Source organism: Sminthopsis crassicaudata, chromosome 4 (assembly GCF_048593235.1).
Source record: "Sminthopsis crassicaudata isolate SCR6 chromosome 4, ASM4859323v1, whole genome shotgun sequence".
NCBI classification, from domain to species: Eukaryota; Metazoa; Chordata; class Mammalia; order Dasyuromorphia; family Dasyuridae; genus Sminthopsis; species Sminthopsis crassicaudata.
This window is the reverse complement of record NC_133620.1, coordinates 273,776,609-273,797,687: the sequence shown is the minus strand read 5'-3', so window position 1 is coordinate 273,797,687 and position 21,079 is coordinate 273,776,609. Positions and strand designations below refer to the sequence as shown.

Here is a 21,079-nt window from a genome sequence, read left to right as displayed (position 1 = left end):
ATGGTCTGAAACTGCAGATTGAGAGCTGGAGTGAGGCACAATAAAACTCCAGAATTTTGGAATTAAACAATGATACAGATCAGCCAATAATTGAAATACTTTAAGTTATCAGTGAGACTTCTGGTGATTCAGAATTTTTTGCTTATGTTGCACTTTGGAGGGAAAGGATGTTAAATGATGGAAAATAAGTGTTAGAGAATCAGAAATTCATGAGAAAAAAAAAAAAAAACAAATTAAAAACCTCTAGAGAATGTCCCAAGATAGCAGATATTTAGTTATATTATCCTCAACAGCTAAACTTCAGTGAAGACTCTACAGAAGAATTTATGTTTAGAATGATGAGACTGAACAGCAAAATTATGTGATGATCAACTATAATAGACTTAGCTCTTATCAGCAACTCAGGATCTCAGTGATCCAAGACAATTCCAATAGATCTGTGATGGAAAAGGCCATCTGCATCCAGAGAGTGAACTATGAAGCTTGAATGCAGATTAAAACATACTATTTTCACCAACAGTATCTTATTAGCAATGCCAAAAAATCCTTTTTTTTTTTTTTTTAACTCTTTAGTGGAAAAAAAAAAGAATGATGATACAGAAGCACTGCTCAATCTTTAATCATTAAAAAATGACAATGCTATCAAGTGTACTATGATTACTGAGGTAAAGAGATTAGATTACTAGAATGTTACAGATTCAGTATCCCTGGATTTCAGGAAGGTATTTGACAAAAGTCTCTCATGATACTCTATTAGGCAATATGGGAAGATGTAGGCTGCATGCAGATACAAAATGCGTAGTTGACTGAGTGGTTAGATCCTAAGAGTGTCGATTAGCAGAACAACAAAGAACATAGTATGGTAGTTAAAAACCAAACCAAACCCAATGTGATCTTAGTCTACATTACCAGAATGTCCTGAATAAGTGAAGTGATAGTTTCAATATAAAAAGGACAGACTGATTGAAGCTTATCCAGAATGATGAGATAAAAACTAAGCCATGTCACATCAGGATTATTTAAAGGAACCAGAGATGCTTAGCCTCAAATAGAAAGCTTAAGGGAGGTATGATAACTATGTTCAACTATTTTAAGGGTTTTTCCATGGAAGAGAGAGTAGATTTACTTTGTATGGTTCCAGGAAATACAATGAGGGCCAGAAGGGGGAAAGTTATAGGGTGAAAAATTTCAGCTCAACTTAAGGAAAAACATTTTAAAACCAATAATTGTCAAAGATTGGAATGGACTGAGTACTGAAAAAATGAATTTCCTGTCATTAGAAGTGTTTTAGTAGTGATTGGATGGCCACCTTTCAAGGATGTTTTAAGGGGTAGAGGATGGACTAAATAAATGGCCTAAGAATCTACTGATACATTTTAGATGAACTCTGAACAAGTGCAAAAACAAAAAAGGCTTTTTTACTTACAGATTAGGTTTACCTCATTCCTTCCAAGTATTGTGATTAATGCTTACTTTGTACTTGTTTGACTATGAGTATATTGTTCTTTTCTCCCACTGCCTATTGAACCTCATCTGTTGGTTGTCCCCATGTGAAGTTCACTCCCAGTGAATTGATCAGGAAGGTGGAAGCATAGGACATGTTTATATTTTCATTCTTTTAAGTTTTCTTCTGGCTTTGCTCTACAACTCTCCTGTACCATACTACATTTCTAGATTGGAATGAATTTTCTAACATGGACCAGTAGGATCAAACTTTCCCCTCAAGACTGTGTACTGAAGAATAGTGTTAAATTAGTTTCTGAAAGAGCCACAAATAACTTTCAGAAATGGATAAAGTGTCTCCCCACAACCACAAGCAAGGGAGCCTCAGGCCTTGAAGTTGCCCCTTCCACCATGGCCGCCAAATATGATGCCAAAATAATACTTTTAGCTCTCTGACCTTGATATTTTTAAATTTTACAACCACAGTGACAACCTTTAACATAAACATAATATTTAAAATGCCTGTACAGTTTACACCGAGATAAATGAACCTGAGTATAAAGTTGGATTCCTTTGAAAGGTAAATGACTGAATTCTGCCCTGTTCAGGAAAGGGTTTTTGGCTCCCTGGCAGCTGTTGGCTTGGCTAGCTTCACCTAAGAAATAATCAAGTTTAAAAGTTTCCAAGCTGGCCTTTAGTGAATGAGTTCTCCATGCTACTGGAAAGGTTGCTTTCTGAGCAGCTTTTCCAAAAGTCTTCCACTGTGGTTCATGTTTCTATAGCTTCATGCCTTATGACAGGTGTGGTCTGGAATGAATTTTCTAACATGGTACAATAGGATTCATTTTTTGGAAGAAGAGCTAACAAATAACGTTCTCATATATCATCATGTTACCTTTGAGATGAGCTAAATTGCTCTAATTTAATATAATCTAAACAACCATTGTTGTTAGGTTCTACAAAAAGGGAAAAAAAGTTCTAAAAAAAAAGAAAATATAGGTTATGAAGATGTTGCTCAGTGTGAAGTGGTAGGAAGGGAATGGGACTAAGTGTCATAAAACATAAGTTCTAGTCCTAGCCTTGTCAATAATTCTCCAGTTGGCTTTAAGTAAATCATTTGTTTTCACTAACTCTACTTTCTTTCTTTGTAAAATGAAATTATCTTAGAGGCAGTATAATGTAGTATATGTAGCTGTGGACTTGGAAGTCATGAAAAATAGTTTCAACAGTTTCCTGGTTATCTGATGATTGGTAAGTCCTTAAATACCCAGTGCCTGAATTTCCTCATCTGAGAAATGGAGCTTATAATAGTATCTAAATCCCTAGGATTAATGTGAGGATCAAAATGGAAAAAAAAATGCTTTGTAAAGCAAAAAACCTTAAAGTACTATATGAATAGCAACTATTTATATTATTTTTAACGTCTCTTTCAGCTCTATAACTCCACTTCTTTCCTTTAGCATCAAGTTGAATTGAAAGGTGGTATAATCAGCAGCTCAGTCTGAATTTGAATCAGTATTGGGCATTGGGCTTTTATTCTAGAATCTGAGCAGGAAATGACCATGGGCCTAGGGGTTTGCAATTAATCTACAGGGTTTAGATGTGATCTCAGTGAATTTTCACTGTTATGGTACAGTTTTAAGGGATCTATAAGGGAAAACCTTATAATGTAAGTTCTACATACCATCAACATCAAGACATATACAAATTTGTTGCTTTGCCCGAACAAGGGGATTATGAGAATTTCTCTATCTCTGGAGTATTTTTTCATAGTGAGAAACTATGGATGAATTACTGAATTTGAAAATGATGCCTTTTTGCCATTTGTGAATTTCTAAACCACAAATATTTGCTATAAAACCAAATTTAAACATTTTGTTTAGATAAGTAGGGAAATGCAGTTTACTGAAAATAGAATATCTTACAGTTAGGAAGATCTTGGTTCCTAGCCTATATCTGACACACAATCTGTGAGATCCTGGATAAGAAGCTTAACCTATCTGTGCCTCAGTATTCTTATCTATAAAATGAGAATGTATGGTATGTACAATACCAATACAATGTATTGTCCACAGCAATGGACCCCAGAGTACTAAGGAAACTCTCAGAGATCATTATAGAAAGCAAACTCCTTGAGAGTTGTTTACTTTTACTGATTTTCATTGGCTTGGCCACCAAGAGGTCCCAGGCCAAGCTCCATTTGGTCATTGTTTGGGTCCTGTTTGACTCAGGTTGAATGTAAATAGCTGTCATTTCTGCTTTGACCAGAAATTCTGAAGATCTTCTCCTCCCAGTTTAATTAATTAATTTATTTAGGGTCTTTAGGGGGGAGGCAAGAGGGGAAAAGGGAGACTAGTAAAAGAGGAGATTCTTTACCTCAACTGCTACTAGCCTTAATCACTGAATGGGTGTGGCCTCAGTCAAACTAAAATCAGTTGAAGACTTAGCTTAAAAAGGCTAAGGTCTCCCAATTTCATTCAGGGCCATCTCCAGTTATCTTGACCTATATCTGGTTACTGGACTCAGATGCCTCTGGAGGGAAAAGTGAGGCAGGTGACCTTGCACAGCCTTCCTTCATTTAAATCCCTTACACTTTCATGTCATGGCATTCCCTCCCTGATGTCAGGATCCTCTTGGACAATGAAGGACAAACAACAACCACAATCACTACCTACCACCTAAGTGTTCCACCTCTCACACACTACCCGCTGGCTGAATGATAAATAAATAGATGAGTTGTATCAGTTGCAAATATGCTTTGGAGGATGGAGTTTCATAATTCCCTCCACTGATGAAAATCATAGATCCAAATCAATAGGTCTTTCCCTTCAGTGAGATTTCTTCACAAACTCTTCAAGTCACTTCTGTTTCTCTTTCCTCTTAATAATTTCACAGTTTGGTTTAATGGGAAAAACAAACAAACAAAACTAAGATCCCCCTACTCACTGTTTAATATCTAACATAATTAAGCAAACATTTGGTTCAAAGAGCCAACCAACTTGCTTATTTATATATGCTGGAGTCTTTGATCTTTTCTTTATTTTTTATTTTTTCAGGTAAGCATATAAAGATGTAAAATTTTCCCTAAGAACTGCTTTGGCTGCAAACCATAAATTTTGGTATGTTGTCTCATTGTCATTCTCTTGGATGAAGTTATTGCTTCTATGATTTGCTGTTTCATCCACTCATTCTTTAAAATTAGATTATTTAGTTTCCAATTAATTTTGGGGGTCTATTTTCCCCCAGTCCTTCATTACATGTAATCTTTAGTGCATCATGATCTGAAAAGAATGTATTTACTATTTCTGTCTATACATTGGTGTCTTAAATTTTAATCTTACCAAGATCTTTATTATTGACCGACAGCAATATTGTACACTGTTACTAGTATATTCAAATGATAATTCTGGTGAAAAAAAGCTCAGATGCATATGAAGCATCTCTGAAAGGTAACAAAGCAAAATAGTCAAAAGTTCGGAAGGAGCAAGAATCTGTTTTTGTTTTTAGACTTTTCACTCAGGGATCTATGTATTTCCTAATTTTTATCTAAACTCATGGTTTGCTGATGAAACATTGCTCTGTGTAACTATTGCACTACACCTAATAGGCAGACACAGATGCTATTGATTGGAAACATTTCAATGTTGAGCTGGGTAGTAAAATTTACTGCAGGGGGCTTATCCCAGGCAAATTTCCAAGTCTTACTTCCCAGCCTGGTATTTTCACCTTATTTCACTAGTACATTCATAGGCCATCATTATTTAATTTAGTGTTTTTTTTGTTGTTTAGTCACATTCCACTCTTCATGACTCCATTTGGGGTTTTCTTGGCAAAGATACTGGAATGGTTTGTCATTTCCTTCTCCAACTCAGTTTATAGATGAGGAAACTGAGGCAACCAGACTTAAGTGATTTGTCTACAGTCACCCAGTGAGGAAGTATCTGAGGTCTGATTTGAACTCAGGAAGATGAGTTTTCCTCACTCCAGGCCTGGTACTCTATTTATTGTACCACTGAGTTGGCCTCCATTTAGTATATACTCAGGAAATAAATATTCATTTTAAGTTAAGCTAAAGGAAATATTATTTTCAGCACAAAGAAATTTACTTATTTAAAAGTATATCTATGAGACTGTTAATACCAGATTCAAGTAAAAAACACTGTTTAATTATTTGTGCAAAGGTTATTCCACATTACAATAGAAAACAAAGGATCATAGAGATGGAAGAGATTTTCAGTCACTGAATCCAAACCCCTCATTTTACAACTGAAGAAATTGAGGCTTAAGTGATTTGTTGTTGCATGTATGGAGCAGAGAACAGAGCTGTGAATTGAACCCAGTTCCTTGGTCTACAATACTGATGTCCTTTCTATTGCACCACTACTCACGGCTCTTATAATTTATTCTTATCTTGCAAAATTTACACTGGGCTTAATTCTTTTTGTGCTTTTCCTTCTTTTGAAGCTTCATGTGATAATTTTGAAAGGATATGAAGATGTATAAAAGACTTTCTTGAATGTATGATAGACATTCTTGATGTAGAATAGACATTTCCTAGAAAACACTAAGTTTTCAAATATCTAACAAAAAGGGAAGAGAAGAATAAGTTGGGATGGAAAGAAATGGAGATAAAAACCTATAGATTATACCCTTTACTCATATATTATTTACATCAAACATCTCTTAAGTTATGTACCAACTATTCAATATTTTTCTTTTGCCTGCAGATGACAGGAAGCAGAGCTATTAAAAGCAAAGGCATATAGTATGATCGCAGAGCAATTTTATTACACATTACAGTGAAACAGGAATTTATGGATGATTTGTATTAATTTCGGTGCATACTAGAATGTGTTGGTTCTGTGAGGCAATTGTTCTTTGAAAGCCTAAGATCTCATTACACAAAAGGGGACAATAACAAAGTGTTAAACTACTTGTAAAAATGGGGCCAGTTAAGATAATCTTTTTATGAGGTCCTTTAAGCGAATTGGAAAAGGACCAGTGGATAGGAAGAACCATGATAAGCCATACCCCCTGATGACCTTTAAAAATCACTCCAGCAGAAGTCTCACCAGGAGAAGAACCTGAGAATTTGTGGAAGCCAAGGAGCTAGAGGAAGGAAGATATCCAGAAGCAACATGGGGCCAGTGGGAAGAAGGGCAGGCAGAGGCCACATGGACCAGGAAGGGTCAAAGTGATAAGACTTGAGGATATTTGGGCTGACAGTATAAGAACAGGGCATGTGTGACCATATGGGTCAGTCACTTCTGTTTCATAGACAGCTTTCCAAAATGGTCAATTGAGGATGAGTGGTCTATGTGAGTGGACAGAATTTATATAGCAGTGAATATCAAATTCACTTAGAAAATTCTAGGCCAAGCCCCTTTCCTGTCCCCCTAAAAAGTATCCACAGAAGTGACCCCAAAAAGAAGAACTCAGAAAACAGAATTTTTATGCCTTTAATTAATCAAAATTACTGCTACTAAAGAGAGCTAATAATTCACACAGGAAAAAAACCAACAGGAGGAAAAATTACTAAAATTAGATCAGAACAAGTATAGAGTACAGAGATGGAATTCTGAGGTCCTCTAATCTTAACTATGGGGTATTAATGGTGTTTTTATGTAGCACAGAAGGAAGGACTCATTAAGGTGCAGTGGATTTAGGGTCACAGCTTGAATTGGAATCCTGATTCTGCCACATCCTACTTGTATGATGTTGGGCAAGTCATTTAACCTCTCTTAATGTTTCCTCATTTATAAAATGACCGAGTTGGTCTAAATTATATTTGAGGCCTTTTCCATCTTAAAATCTATCACCTATGATCCTATGTTCTATCTACAGGGGTTTTATGATTAGAATAGCAGTTTAATCTCTGAAACTGTTGATTCTGCAAGGGAATGGATGTTTTAATTCTTCCTTTTTTTTTTTTTTTTAATTTCACTATACTTGAACCATGTGTTTCTGGTTGAAAACTTAGGGAAAACTGTTTAGAATCTGACTCGGGGCTGAGAAAATAATGTGCTGTGTATGGGTATATTTAGAATTGGCCAATTTAGACTAAATCTTGTGGTAAGAAAACAATAAAAAGCTTTGGAGTACCCCACTTCAGTCCCCCTTTTACCTCACCACCACCTGTAAAAAGGGTCAATTCTTAATTATATAAAGAGTAGATGACTTATATCTGGGATCATTTAGAAGCCATCAGAGCTGTCCAGTAACTGCTGGCTATGTCACTGCTTTAAGTCAGCAGGAGAAATGATTTTAAAAGAGAGCAATGTAAAGGAGAGTGGGAAAGTGTTGGAGAGTGGGAAAGAAGTATGTGCCACTAGACTTTAGCTGGAAAAGAAGGCTGGGAATTCTTTATGAGGAAGAAAAGTCTATGTTTGTCCTGAAAGAGTGAAAGAATAGATTTAAAGGATTTTGTGTTTGAAGTAGTATGTAGGAAGATGGACCACAGAACCAGGAAATCCTTGGAAATTTATTTGTAAAAGGCATTTATTCCTCAACTCTATTAGGCTTACTAGCTTTCTTCTTGAACAACAGGGGCAACAACAAAATAACAAAAACAGTACAAACCAAATTATGATTAAATTTAAATAGGAATCATCAATGGGAATTTCAGCTTTGGCATAATAGGGTAATTTAGGGGGCATAGTGGGTAGAGCTACAAGCCTCAAGTCAGGAAGATTCATTTTCCTGAGTTCAAATCTAGCCTCAGATGCTTGACATATGACCCTGGACAAGTCATCTGTTTGCCTCAGTTTCCTTACCTGTAAAATGAGCTAGAGAAGGAAATGGCTAATCACTTTAGTAACTTTGCCAAGAAAATCCCAAATGGGGTCACAAAGAGTAGGGTGGGGCTCACCACCACACAAATACTGCTCCTCTCCCTCTCCCCTGTTTATATTCAGCCTTCGCCGCATAGTTCTAGTTCTAGTTCTCCTCCTCCTCCTCCTTCTTCCAACAGAATTGAAGAGTACAGGATTTAAAGTTGGAAAGGATCTGAAATCATCTGATCTAATTCCCCTTCATTTTTCATATGAGGAAACTGAGACTCAGAGAGAAGCAATGAGTTGCCTATGATAAGTCTAGGTATTAAGTGGTAGAATTGGTCCTCTGACTTTTAAGTCTACTAGTTTTCCATGACAGCAGATTGCCTTCTTCTGTCTCTTCCTCTTCCTCCCCTCCCCCACCCCCATAGTGTTGGGAGCTGCCTTCCCTGTACCATGAAAAACATATTGTTTTGTTTTAATAATGTAAATTTCTGTAGTATGGGAGTAACATATCAGAGTTAGGCAATTGTTTTTTAAAAGCTAAAATGTGACCCTCTATGAATGTGGGTGGGCAAGTGATTTAATTAGAGCAAAAAAAACCCTGAAATGGTAGCTTGAGCCTTTCCAATCAAAGAAAGAACTAGGACTGAATTTCATTAGCAAACGTAAATACAAATAGGCATATCTTGCTTGTGACATTACCACAGGACTTTTCCTTTTTGATAATTTTATTCTAACTCTTGATATTTGAAAGACTATAAGCTGAATTATATGACTAGTAGCATAGTTATTTGGAATCTTTTTTCTTTTGTACTATATTTGTTGTCTTTGTTTTTCTAATATTATATACCCTGTGAAAATCATTAGAGACCAATTATCATGTAGTATAAAGCTTTTATTTAAGAACAGTTGAAAGAGCCTAGGTCTTTAAATAAGAGGCATTCTTAAATGTGACAATGGTGAGCAGAATAATAATAAAAAAAAGATGTCGCATTAGCTTGCACCCCATTTCAAATAACCTATCCATCCACTTTAGAGAAAACTGACAGTGAGTTTGTTTCTCAAATATAAGGGGGGGAGGGTGGAAGTAATTTCATTGCATAAAACACAAGGGTTCCCTTATTTTAAATATGTTCTCATCTACTCTCACTTTTTTCCTTCTTTTACTAAATAGTCAGAATTTGGGTTATTTAACAAGTCATTCTGGGGTTTTTTGAGGCTTTGGGGACATAAAAATGTCAACTCTAAAATGTGGTCATTAAAAGATGACTTGTCTTTTTTTTCCCCTAGCTTTGTCAGTCAAGCCATAGGCAAAGATGGGTGAAGTTATTTGGAGATAAAAATAAATAATTAACCTAAGTAGCTAAAGACGGATAATATTGTTTTTAAAAAAAGAAAGGAAATCCTTGTGAAATTTATTTTTCGAAAGTGCTACATTAATGTAAATAGTTCTTACCAGTGTGCTTTATATATCTATATACATACATATATACAATTCATAATATTCATCTTGTGTCAGTAATGCCAAATTTTTCTTTAGCTTCTTTAGGTTATAAATAATCAAAACACAGATATAGACAATTATTACAATAAATGTGTGTCTATGTGTATGTATTATACAGAGCCTAAAGTGCACAAAGACTGGAAAATTCAAGTCTTGTCTATACCTATAATAATATACCTAATTATTTTGTTTTTTAAACATATTAACCTACCTAAAATAATACTTGTACAATTTTGCAAATGTCTACATGCCTTAGTATACAAACTATGGCTGAGACATAATCCTAAAGAGAACTAGGTTCAGACAAAACACACATTGCCTGTGTAGTCTGACCACAAGCAGTTACTGCTAGAAGAAAATAAATTAGCAACCTGGTAAGCCATGGGTGAGCAACACTGTAACAGAATGCTTACAATGAGATCAGCTCTGGATTTCTACTGGGATAAATTCTGGGCTTCCACTCACTATTTATCTGCCAGTGGTGTAAACTTTTGCATCAATCAAGCTAAACTGCTTTCTGAGCCAGAGAGACAGTATCCAAATCTTCTAAAACAACACTGTCAAATTGTTTTGTTGGGTCCAAAATTTTAAAAATCAAGTACCCAGTTGCTAAAATTAGCGCTGTTCTAATAAACAGCTACACTTTGTGGAAGAGCTAACAAAATAAACTTCTTTTATATTATTCTGGATCTGGTACAATATTATTTAGAGTTTTGTTTTCAAGGTACTCAGGCTTTGGACAGGAATGATAAGAGGCAAGTTAGAAAAACAAACAACAGAACTGCAAAAGCCTATTGCATTAAGAACCAAACCACAGAGAATAAGAAAATAGGCAGTAATCAGTGCTGGGGAAAGAGAAATTAAGGTCTCACAAACTCCACTTATGATAATGTTGACTAAAAAAAAAAAAAAACAAACCCAACTATGATAACTGAGAAGGACAGAAGTAACAGTGGCAGGGAAGGCCTTGTTAGTCTAAGGTAGCTACATTTGCGGGCAGCTAATTTGGTTTGCAGGAGATATCTAGATTAACCAAAGTACAGTCATGTTATTACAAGTTCTATTTTCTCTGAAACATTATTACATTACTTCTTAAGAGTCCTCCCAATGTCAGATATAGTTCAATCTGTAATGGTGGAATGTTATTTGATGTTCATTGTGTAGAAGGGAGGAGGTTCCAAACCTGTGGGCCAAGATCCTTTTATTTTTCTGGGGAAGGGGGAAGTTTGGGTCTGCAACTGTGTCAATGTGTTGAGCATTGAGGAACTTTCTCTAGCCATAACTGCTAGCAGTAACTGCTTATAATATGCCTATTATACATAGGCAATGTGTGTTTGGTCCGAATGCAGTTCTCCTTAGGATGCATTGTTTCAGCCATAGTTTGCATACTAGACAACTAGTTTGGAGATAAGTTATATCGTGTGTTTGGATTGTCACAGCCATCTTCCCCTCTTTTCTCATTCCCCAAGATAAGAAAAAAGAACCACAGACAGGTCATGTTACTTGGCCAATGATACAGGGCAAGTCAAAGACTGTCAGTGCTGGGGATGGGGGTCACATAGCATTGGTTTCTATTTACTGCTTAGAAAAAAAGCCCAAACTACCTAAGGTAGCTGATTGCTATTAGAGCTCTCTTGCCATTGATGACTATAGCATGGAAATGGCCTACAATTTCAAGAATAAAAGAAGTCATTACTACAAATAATCTGTTTTAGAGGTACCTCAAGCTGTCCCTGGAGAGCCAGAGGCTAATAGATAGCTTTATCTGAGGACTTCTGAGAGACTAAAGGGCTAAAACTCATTGAGTATCCACACTGAGTCTGAAACCAATATGATGAGACCCAGGGAGGCCTCCTAAGGAGGACCTCCTCTTGGCAGACTTCTGCAGGACAGCAGCAGGAGTACTAGAGATGTGAGGGACCAGGGAACTTCTAGCAAGACTGAGATGGAGAGATGCAATCCCCCAAAACCCAACCAAAACACAATATGACATTGGGGGTAAAATGTTGGATATGAAGTAAGCAAATGGTTCAAATTCCATCTTCACTTTACCTGTTTGAAATAAAAATAATATGTGTAGGATCTACATCAATGGGCTACTATTAAAGTACAATTAGACAATATAAAGTGGTTTGAAAACATTAAGGACTAGATCGATGCCTCTGTAGCTCTTTAATAATACTGTGATTCACAGGTCATCTCACTACCAAGGCATGTGGGCTACTCTGAAAATAATGAAGATATAACAATGATTATAAATAAATTATTGTTAAAGTAGTTTGCCTTTGATAGAAGACAGAATTCTGGATTTGGAGTTAAGATGACCTGTATCAAATCCTACCTCAGACAATAACTGTGTAATTGAACAAGTTAAGTTAAATCTCTCAACCTCATTTTCCTTATCTTGTGAGACTCATATGACATGATGCATGAAAAGAGACATTATAAACCTTAGAGCAGTATACAAATGTCAGTTATTGTTATTATCTTTAAAACTAAACTAAGGCCTATGATGAAATCTACACCTCTTTTAAGACTAGAAAAGTGCATCCTTATAAGGGATGTAATAATGAGAATTTCTGACAAGAATGACTTCATAAAAAGTGAGATTAACTTTACCTGTTAACCTTCTCATCTCCATAACTCTCATTGGGAGATTATTTTTTAATGTATTCAATTGGTGGGATACTCAAAGTGTAAATAAGCATTTTATAATGCATTTATCTTCAGATGTATATATAATCTGTTCTCAAATGTATTCAATGAATTATTGAATCATTTAAGTAGGGAAGTGAAGGAAAGAAGGGAGAAGAAAATAAATTTCTCCAGCTTTATGCAAATTGTTCTACAGGTGGAAGATTTTCTTGATATCCTCTCACCCCCTCATGTCCTTTTCCTAGTGGAAGTAACTGGGTGTGGTTGGTCTCATGCACTCATGACTGACTGGTCCTCTCTATTTGTAGCCAACCTCTTTCTTGTTCCCCGTAGCAGTGGGAGGTAAGAGGAGGCAAGGTAATGCGTGAGTGGCTGCCAGTGGAAAAGATGGGAAGAAAAAACCAAAAGAAATATACTATTTCAATCAAAGTCTAAAATTTGTAGAAGTGGTTTTGGTCTCAATATAGTAAAAATATTTATCCAAGAAACTCCTACTCGGGTGTGAACATCCTACTTCTAGTGGGATTTTGTTTGGCAAAGTACTGTGAAAGAGTGGAAGCTAATTTAGAACATGTCTATAAACAAATTTATTTATTCAGTACAGATTGACACGTTCACTAGAGTATTTCAGCGATTACACATGTAAAACTATTTCCTACAGTGGTTTCCTTTTGTGATTTTGCTAATTTATTCAATCTAAACTATTTTTATGCATTGAGTGTTATAAGTCATTTAGCCACCCAGGTTGAAATGAGACATGGAGAATATAAGCCTTAACTGTCATTTTTTGGTGAAACATTCTTATATGGTATCATTAAAGATTTGGATTCTTCTTAATCTGTTCTTAATACTATTAATACAGTAAAATCTTAATTTTTCATCTCATTTCATATGTACCACATAAAATTGTTGTTTGAGCAACTTAATTTAAAAAAATTATTTTCCTTTTAATATTCAGATTCAGTTATGAGTTTATATAGCATGATTTAACTTTCAGAAATCTGAAATATGGGATGTGGGAAAAATGGGACACTAATACATTGTTGGTGGAGCTGTGAAAGAATCCGGCCATTCTGGAGAGCAATTTGGAACTATGCCCAAAAAGTTATCAAACTGCATACCCTTTGATCCAGCATTGCTACTACTGGGCTTATATCCCAAAGAAATACTGAGGAGGGGAAAGGGACCTGTATGTGCCAAAATGTTTGTGGCAGCCCTTTTCATAGTGGCTAGAAACTGGAAAATGAATGGATTGCCCATCAATTGGAGAATGGTTGGGCAAATTATGGTATATGAAAGTTATGGAATATTATTGTTCTGTAAGAAATGACCAACAGGAGGAATACAGAGAGGCTTGGAGAGACTTCCATCAACTGATGCTGAGTGAAATGAGCAGAACCAGAAGATCACTATACACTTCAACAACGATATTGTATGAGGACGTATTCTGATGGAAGTGGAAATCTTTAACATAAAGAAGATCCAACTCACTTCCAGTTGATCAATGATGGACAGAAACAACTACACCCAGAGAAGGAACACTGGGAAGTGAATGTAAATTGTTAGCACTACTGTCTATCTACCCAGGTTACTTATACCTTTGGAATCCAATACTTAACATGCAACAAGAAAATTGGATTTACACACATATATTTATCTAGGTTATACTGTAACACATGTAAAATGTATGGGATTGCCAGTCATCTAGGGGAGGGAGTAGAGGGAGGGAGGGGAAAATTTGGAAAAATGAATACAAGGGATAATGTTATAAAAAATTACTCATGCATATGTACTGTCAAAAATTTATAATTATAAAATTAAAAAAAAAAGAAATCTGAAATACAAAATTTCAGGAAAACATTTACCATTTAAATTGTAGACTACTTGCAATGTAAATATTTCATTATACTTAGATATTTCTCAACACAAGGCTATGCAAGGGTCAATATTATCAAATTATCTGTGCATATATTTTGAAATATAAAAGCTTTAATTAAAAAATATGTGTTTATCATGATTGAATAGCTCTAATTTTCTTAATATAACAACAGTAAATATACTGTTAACTTTGCAGCATGATGCTATAGATTGATTGCAATTTTCTGTTTTGGTTCATATATAGAAATATAGATATGCAAAGGTGGTTTAGTCAGTTCAATTTAATTTCATACATATTTATGAAGTGCCTATAATGGATGAGGCATGCTGTTGTTATCCCTCCCCCCAAAAAAATGTAAATACAAACAAAATGAAAAGAGTACTAGTTTTGGAATGAGAGGACCTGGGTTTAAATTCTACCTCTGAGATTGCCTATGTGACCTTGAGCAAGTCATATGACACCTGGTAGATCTCAGTTTTACCATCTGTAAGAAGGAGTGATTGGACTAAATCATTTCTGAGGTCCCATCCAATTCAAAATCTATGACTTTACGATCCCATGATCAAGAATGGAGAAATATCATGTACACAAATAACACGTAATCTAAGGTAACCTTACTGTTGCTTGATCCAGTGTACAGAGCACTAAGCTTGGAGTCGGAAGACATCCTCCAGAGTTCAAATCCAGCTTTGATCGTAAAGCCCAGAACTTTCTCTAACAAGGGCACATTACTCTGGGTGGTCCTGTGCCAGTGTCTCCCATGTCATGCAATCAATTCCAAAGTTCTTAAGATAGACTTTGAAATTGTCCTTGCATTACTTTTTCTGACCACTTTGTGAGAGCTTATCCTATATGAATTCTATGTAAAGTAGTTTTTTTTTTTCTCTCTCTTTTTTAAATTTTATAATTATAAAATTTTTTGACAGTACATATGCTTGAGTATTTTTAAAATAACATTATCCCTTATATTTTCCAAATTTTCCCCTCCCTCCCCTAGATGACAGGCAATCTCATACATTTTACATGTGTTACAGTATAACCTAGATACAATATATGTGTGTAAATCCAATTTTCTTGTTGCACATTAAGTATTAGATTCCGAAGGTGTAAGTAACCTGTGTAGATAGACAGTAGTGCTAACATTTTACATTCACTTCTCAGTGTTCCTTCTCTGGGTGTAGTTGTTTCTGTCCATCGTTGATCAACTGGAAGTGAATTATTAGCTGTGTGATCCTGGGCTTTACTCTGTTTGCCTCAGTTTCCTCATCTACAAAATAAGCTGGGGAAGGAAATGGCAAAACACTCCAAGATCTCTAGCAAGAAAACTCCAAATGGGAGCAGGAAGAGTTGGACACAACTGAAATCCCCACCCTCACACCTCTTACTGTTTCAAAGTTGACTGACAAATATAAAACAGAATTGTGGGGTAAATTCAGTCAATAGGAATAAAGCAACCACAATCAAAAACATTTTAGACACCCTTAAGGAAGATGATAATTGTTCTCTGATGACATGAATAGATGGGAGTTACAGAATAAATATAAATTATTTGAGCTAAGAAATAAATTTTCTTTTGCCTTCTTTTTCATTTTCTCTTCCTTTTTAGTTTATTTCATAGGAGTTCCTAAGCAGTTGAATTATTTTTACCTTGGAAGAGGTTAGGTGTCAGTGGCATCTGTGTCTTATAAAGGGTCTGGAAGTTCTTCCTGCTGCACATATATACATACACAGCATCTTTGGCCAGGCCCTTACAAAAAGCTATCTATCCATTTGCTAAATACTAGAAATAACAATTACTTCATTGATTTTTGTTTCCTTTAAACCTTTTGGGAGAAAGGTAGCAGTACATTTGGGAGTAATGATTTGGATATCACAGCAAAATAAGGAATACAAGCAATTCTTTCACAGATGACCTCAAAGCCCAATATATACCCTAGGGGACCTGCTACTGCTCCATTTTTAAGAAGCCGTACAGAAACTATTAGTCATGAAACCCAATGTAAACCCCTTCTCTTTCTAAAGGAGACACTAGGAATTTTAATAACTGCTGAGAACACTGGATTCTGAATTTTTAATGTCTCTTCAAAAGTACCCTGGATTTAAAATTCAATGTGCATTGCCACTTAAAATATATGTCTGCTTCCCCCATAAAAACAGGTAACTGGCCATAGATCATCTTTTCTCTCTGGTATCAGTTTAATAATAAACCTGTAAGGCTATAAAATCATGTGGTTGATCAGTATTGCAGCAGTACTCTGCTATTATTTAAAGAAAAGGGAATGAATAGCAAGAGACAGATTACCTTGTTATAAATCATTCAAGGGCTTTTCATTATGTCATAGCTCTTATTTTTTAAAAAAATTATCCACATAAAATATTTAGATGAAATACAGAGATAAGAAAAATCCATTTTTAAGAATGCCAATGATGTAAGAGCAGTTGGATTATGTGTGTGTGTGTGCTGACACCAGGCTAGTGTGATGAGCATGTGGTGACAGACTAGCACATTCATCATGCTTCCTGTGGGATAAGAATAGAAGGTTTATCACATTACAGTGTGGGAGCACAAGGTTACTCCATTGACTATGGGTGAATGTTTATATTTCCTACATTAATCATGTTAGGAGATAAATGACTTCACTTGCTATGTGGGGACATCACGTGTGGAGTACCCAAGAATGAGCAATGGCAGCCTGGAGTCATGAACCAAATGAAAAGAATGCTATAGAAATGGAAATTAAACAGCTCTGAGGTTTTCCCTCACTACTTAATTGGCAAAGATGGCACAATATGATAAAGGTAAATGTTGTAGGGGCTATGGGAAGATGAGGTCACTAATGACACTGTCAGTGAAATAGAATTGTTCCAACTGCTTAGGAAACTTTGAAATTATATTAGAAAAACTAAACTATACATATTCTTTGACTTGCTGATACCACTCAAATGCCTACACTCCTAGAAGAAAAGTCTTTATATACCCAAAATATTCCTAGGAAAATCTTTTGTGGTAGTAAAGAACTGGAAGTAAAGCATGAATCAGGAAATGGCTAAGCCCACAGGACAATACATAAAATGGATACAACAGAGTCTTCAAAAATGCTGAAAATGAAGAATTCTGAGAAACCTGGGAACATTTATTATGAACTAAAGCAATAACAAAGCAAGAAGAACTGGGAAGATGTTTAATACAATGACTGAAGGGAAACAATTTTAAAGCATTTCAGAAGTTCAAACTATTCAGTGACAAATCATCATAATTCAGAAGAAGCTGGTGGCACAGTAGATAGAGCATCAGAACTGGAGTCAGGAAGGCCTAATTTCACATCCAGCCTCAGAAACATCCTAACACTATATCCATGGGAAAGCCACCTGACCTCTGTTTGCTGCAGTTTCCTCATCTATAAAATGGAGATAATCACAGCACTGACTTCCCAGATTTGGGAATTATCACAAAACTTTAGAGTTCAGATAAACCTTAGAGATCATTTATTTAGTCCAATTTCTTTAATTTTGTAGATAATGAAACTATTCCCAGTGAATTGGACCTGTTAGTCAACAGCAAAACTGGATTTGGAACACAGGGCTGCAGGCTCTGAGGGTAAGTCTCCCCAGTTTTGTGCCATTTCTATCCATATTCCCGAACTTTCTCCTTCTGAACAGGGTGTCAGTCCCCCTGGGAAGTTCTAATCTAATCCAGGTACCTACAGCACAGGTGTTAGTGGGAAAATCTACCTTTTCTTCCCTAATATGGCCACCAAGGAAAAAAAAAATTAATGACACAGGTTCGTGATCAAAAAATCTGGAGACCATTGCTTGAGGGGACAGCCAAAACTTGGCCTTTAGACCTGGGCAATGGGAATTGCCCAGGAAAGTCTCCAGATCATTGTCATCTTGTTTGATCAGGTACCCAAGATTACATTTTCACCAGAAAGATTCCCTAGATAAGTAAAACTATGTGATTTCTAGCATAGACATTTATAAAATTGTATATTCCTTTCCCCTACTAAGACCAAGGCTTACCATATACATTTATGAATGTTTATGCTAGTTGTAGGCTGGCCCTCTGGAGAATCTATGCTAATTTGTAAGCTAGATCTCACAGTGGCTAGATAGAGGCTTTACCACACATCCTTCTTCTTTAATTGCCCTCCTCTCCATCCCTAGACCCTCAGGCACTACAATCTTGTCACAAGTTTCAGGTAATTCTGAAGAACTCACATGATAATAACAGAGGATACTGCTGGTTTTAGGAGTTCTTCCTCTCTCCTCTTTCTCACCCCCTCTGCCTCCTCTCCTACAGCTACAGCTGCAGCTGCAGCTGTGGAAACCAGTATCTTTCCCTACAACTCCATGCCAAACACTACTGCTGATTTGAAGTTGTTGGTATTCACTGATCTCTCAAAGGACCAACTTCCCAAACACTCCCACAAACTAACCACAGAGATAGTGAGGTCAGAAGCAATGCAGAGGGAAGAGAGAGACAGAGACAGAGTCAGAAAGAGCCAGATAAACAGAGATAGATAGAGAGAAATAGAGACAGGAAAAAAGGAGAGACAAAAGAGATGAGAGAGAGACACAGATAGAGACAAGAGAGAAGAAAAAGGAAGATGAAGAAAAAAGGAAGAGGGAGGAGAAGCAGAAGAGAAAGAGGCAGAAAAACAAGAGACAGACAGACACATAGATACACAGACACACACAAAGATGGGAGGGTAGAAAGAGGGGAGTGATAAGAACCTTCTAAGAAATATGCCATGAAGAAGAGAAAAAAGAAACAAAGGAACATTTTAGGAAGGAGAAACTGGGGAAATAGGAGATGATATTAAAAGTAGTGATGTGCATTAGGAAGAAACTGAGCAGGATTCTTACAAAGAGAAAAGGAAGTCTAGACTTTCTGAACATTTGAGAGTTTTCAATCATTTCTTTTTGAGGGAAGGATGGAAAGAACAATAAAGAATGACTTTCGATGTCAAAGCTAGAATTTGGCCTTACTACTGTAATTTCTTAGCTCCTGTGTGCTTAAAAACAGAGCCCTAAAAATCACATAAATGTGTCTTGTTCGTGGTAATTGACATTAACAACCAGACTGAAGCACAGGCATAAATCAGGATAGTGCTGTGGAAACTTGAGCCTTACCTAGTGCCACAATGAAAGCCTAATGCTTTGTTTCTTGCATTTATTTTGAGGAACAAACTAGCTACCATATACTTTTCCAATTGCTGATACAGTCATTTTGCCAGGCATAAAATGCTACTGTCTTTCTTGCGGGGAAGATTATTTTGGAATTTCTGTAAATGACCTGGGACTACAGTCTGGTCACAATCAAAATCCATACAAGTTAAAGGAAATCAGCAGTGATTGGTTGTAACAACTTAGATTAGCCGTTACATAAATATTTACTAAATGAGCAGAGAGACTGAGAAAATAACATTCAAACTCATGTTTAGAATTACCTATTGCTACTTGACTCAGAATAGGAGTTTCCATGTGACTAGATAGAAATACATTTTCATATGGACTCAGAAAAACAAATTTCTGAAATACTCACACAATTCTTTTATTCTTTCCTTCCTCCTTTCAGGGCACAGAAAGAGCTGCTTTAATTTGATGGAACCAGACAGGTAATAGTATAAGTTTCTATAGATTACTGATAAATAACTAATCTAAGGATTGCAAATCCCATCCAATAGTGCATGGGGAGGAAAAGTTTGTGCCTTTTAATACATTTATAGAAATAATTTTGGAAAAATATGTTCATATCTACTTTTATTGGAGAAATGAAACAACTGTGTGTGTGTGTGTGTGTGTGTGTGTGTGTGTGTGTGTGTGTAGAGAGAGAGACACACACACACACAGACAGAGACAGAAACAGAGAATCTTGTCATGTAAATGTTCTCCAAATGAAACACTAGAAAAGTTCTTTTTTCCATTTATAGATTTTCCTAGCACTGGGCTTCTTTGTTAATTATAATTCAATAGAAATTCTTACTTCCCACCCCCACCCTCTTCAAATGTAGGTCTCCAGCTTTCTGTTTCTTTTGTGATTAACCATTTGAGCTGTAACTACTTTCCTTAATATCTCTATAGATCCTTTAGTAAACTATAACAGGCTTCCTATCTGCTTCCATTTTCTGCATGTTTTTAATAGACTTCACAACAAAAGGTAAGCTTAAACTGAAAGGCATCAATAGTAACCTCTTGGTAACTTACAATATCACCCCTTCTAAGCCTTCTGATGGCATAATCACTAATGTGAATATACACATTCATATGGTTCTAGTAATAAAGACAGCTGAGTGTTATGAGGCAAACCATTTAACCCTTGTTTAGTTTAGGGAACTTCCTGAGATTTCTTTTCTGAGACACAGATAAATCACAGTTACCTTGATGGCAGAAAGACTTACCATACCAGGATTTCCTTCTGCAACAAAATCACAGATCTTTGTGTTTGCATATCATTTTATATTTATATCTGCAAATCCCCTTTTTCCATTTCACAGCTTTTCATATCCATTTAACATATTTAAATGTCCAACATCATTTCCCTTTTTTCTATATGCATACATATCAAAATAACCAGGATAGAAAGAACCTCAAAATGGCAAGAGACGAGGAGGAATCACAAACTATGGATTCTCCCTGGATGGAGTCAAAGATAGCAGTATATATGTTTCTATTTTTCCATCATCACAACTGTTACTATATTGAGACCATTCTGGCATTTTTCAAGGTCATTGTTAGAGTGGCTGTTTAGGATCTTCCTCCTCCCACTATCACATATTTTATGTACTTTGTATTTATTTTCTTTATACATATTCTAAAAAT

At 35.9% G+C, this 21,079-nt stretch overlaps 1 protein-coding gene and 1 long non-coding RNA gene across 5 annotated transcripts in view; one reads left to right on the top strand and one right to left on the bottom strand.

The window, feature by feature from the left end:
* The window catches only part of SUPT3H (SPT3 homolog, SAGA and STAGA complex component), a 592,076-nt gene that overhangs the window by 955 nt on the left and 570,042 nt on the right, over positions 1-21,079 (bottom strand). The gene's annotated exons all lie outside the window — the stretch shown is intronic.
* The window catches only part of LOC141566348 (uncharacterized), a 49,527-nt gene that overhangs the window by 25,477 nt on the left and 2,971 nt on the right, over positions 1-21,079 (top strand). For 2 of the 3 annotated variants that reach the window (XR_012489289.1, XR_012489287.1), the window contains 2 exons: positions 17,774-17,855; positions 19,836-19,875. This is a non-coding gene — a long non-coding RNA (uncharacterized LOC141566348). Of the gene's footprint in view, positions 1-16,753; positions 17,057-17,773; positions 17,856-19,835; positions 19,876-21,079 lie in introns of those variants that run through there. The other variant, XR_012489288.1, reaches the window with a different exon arrangement.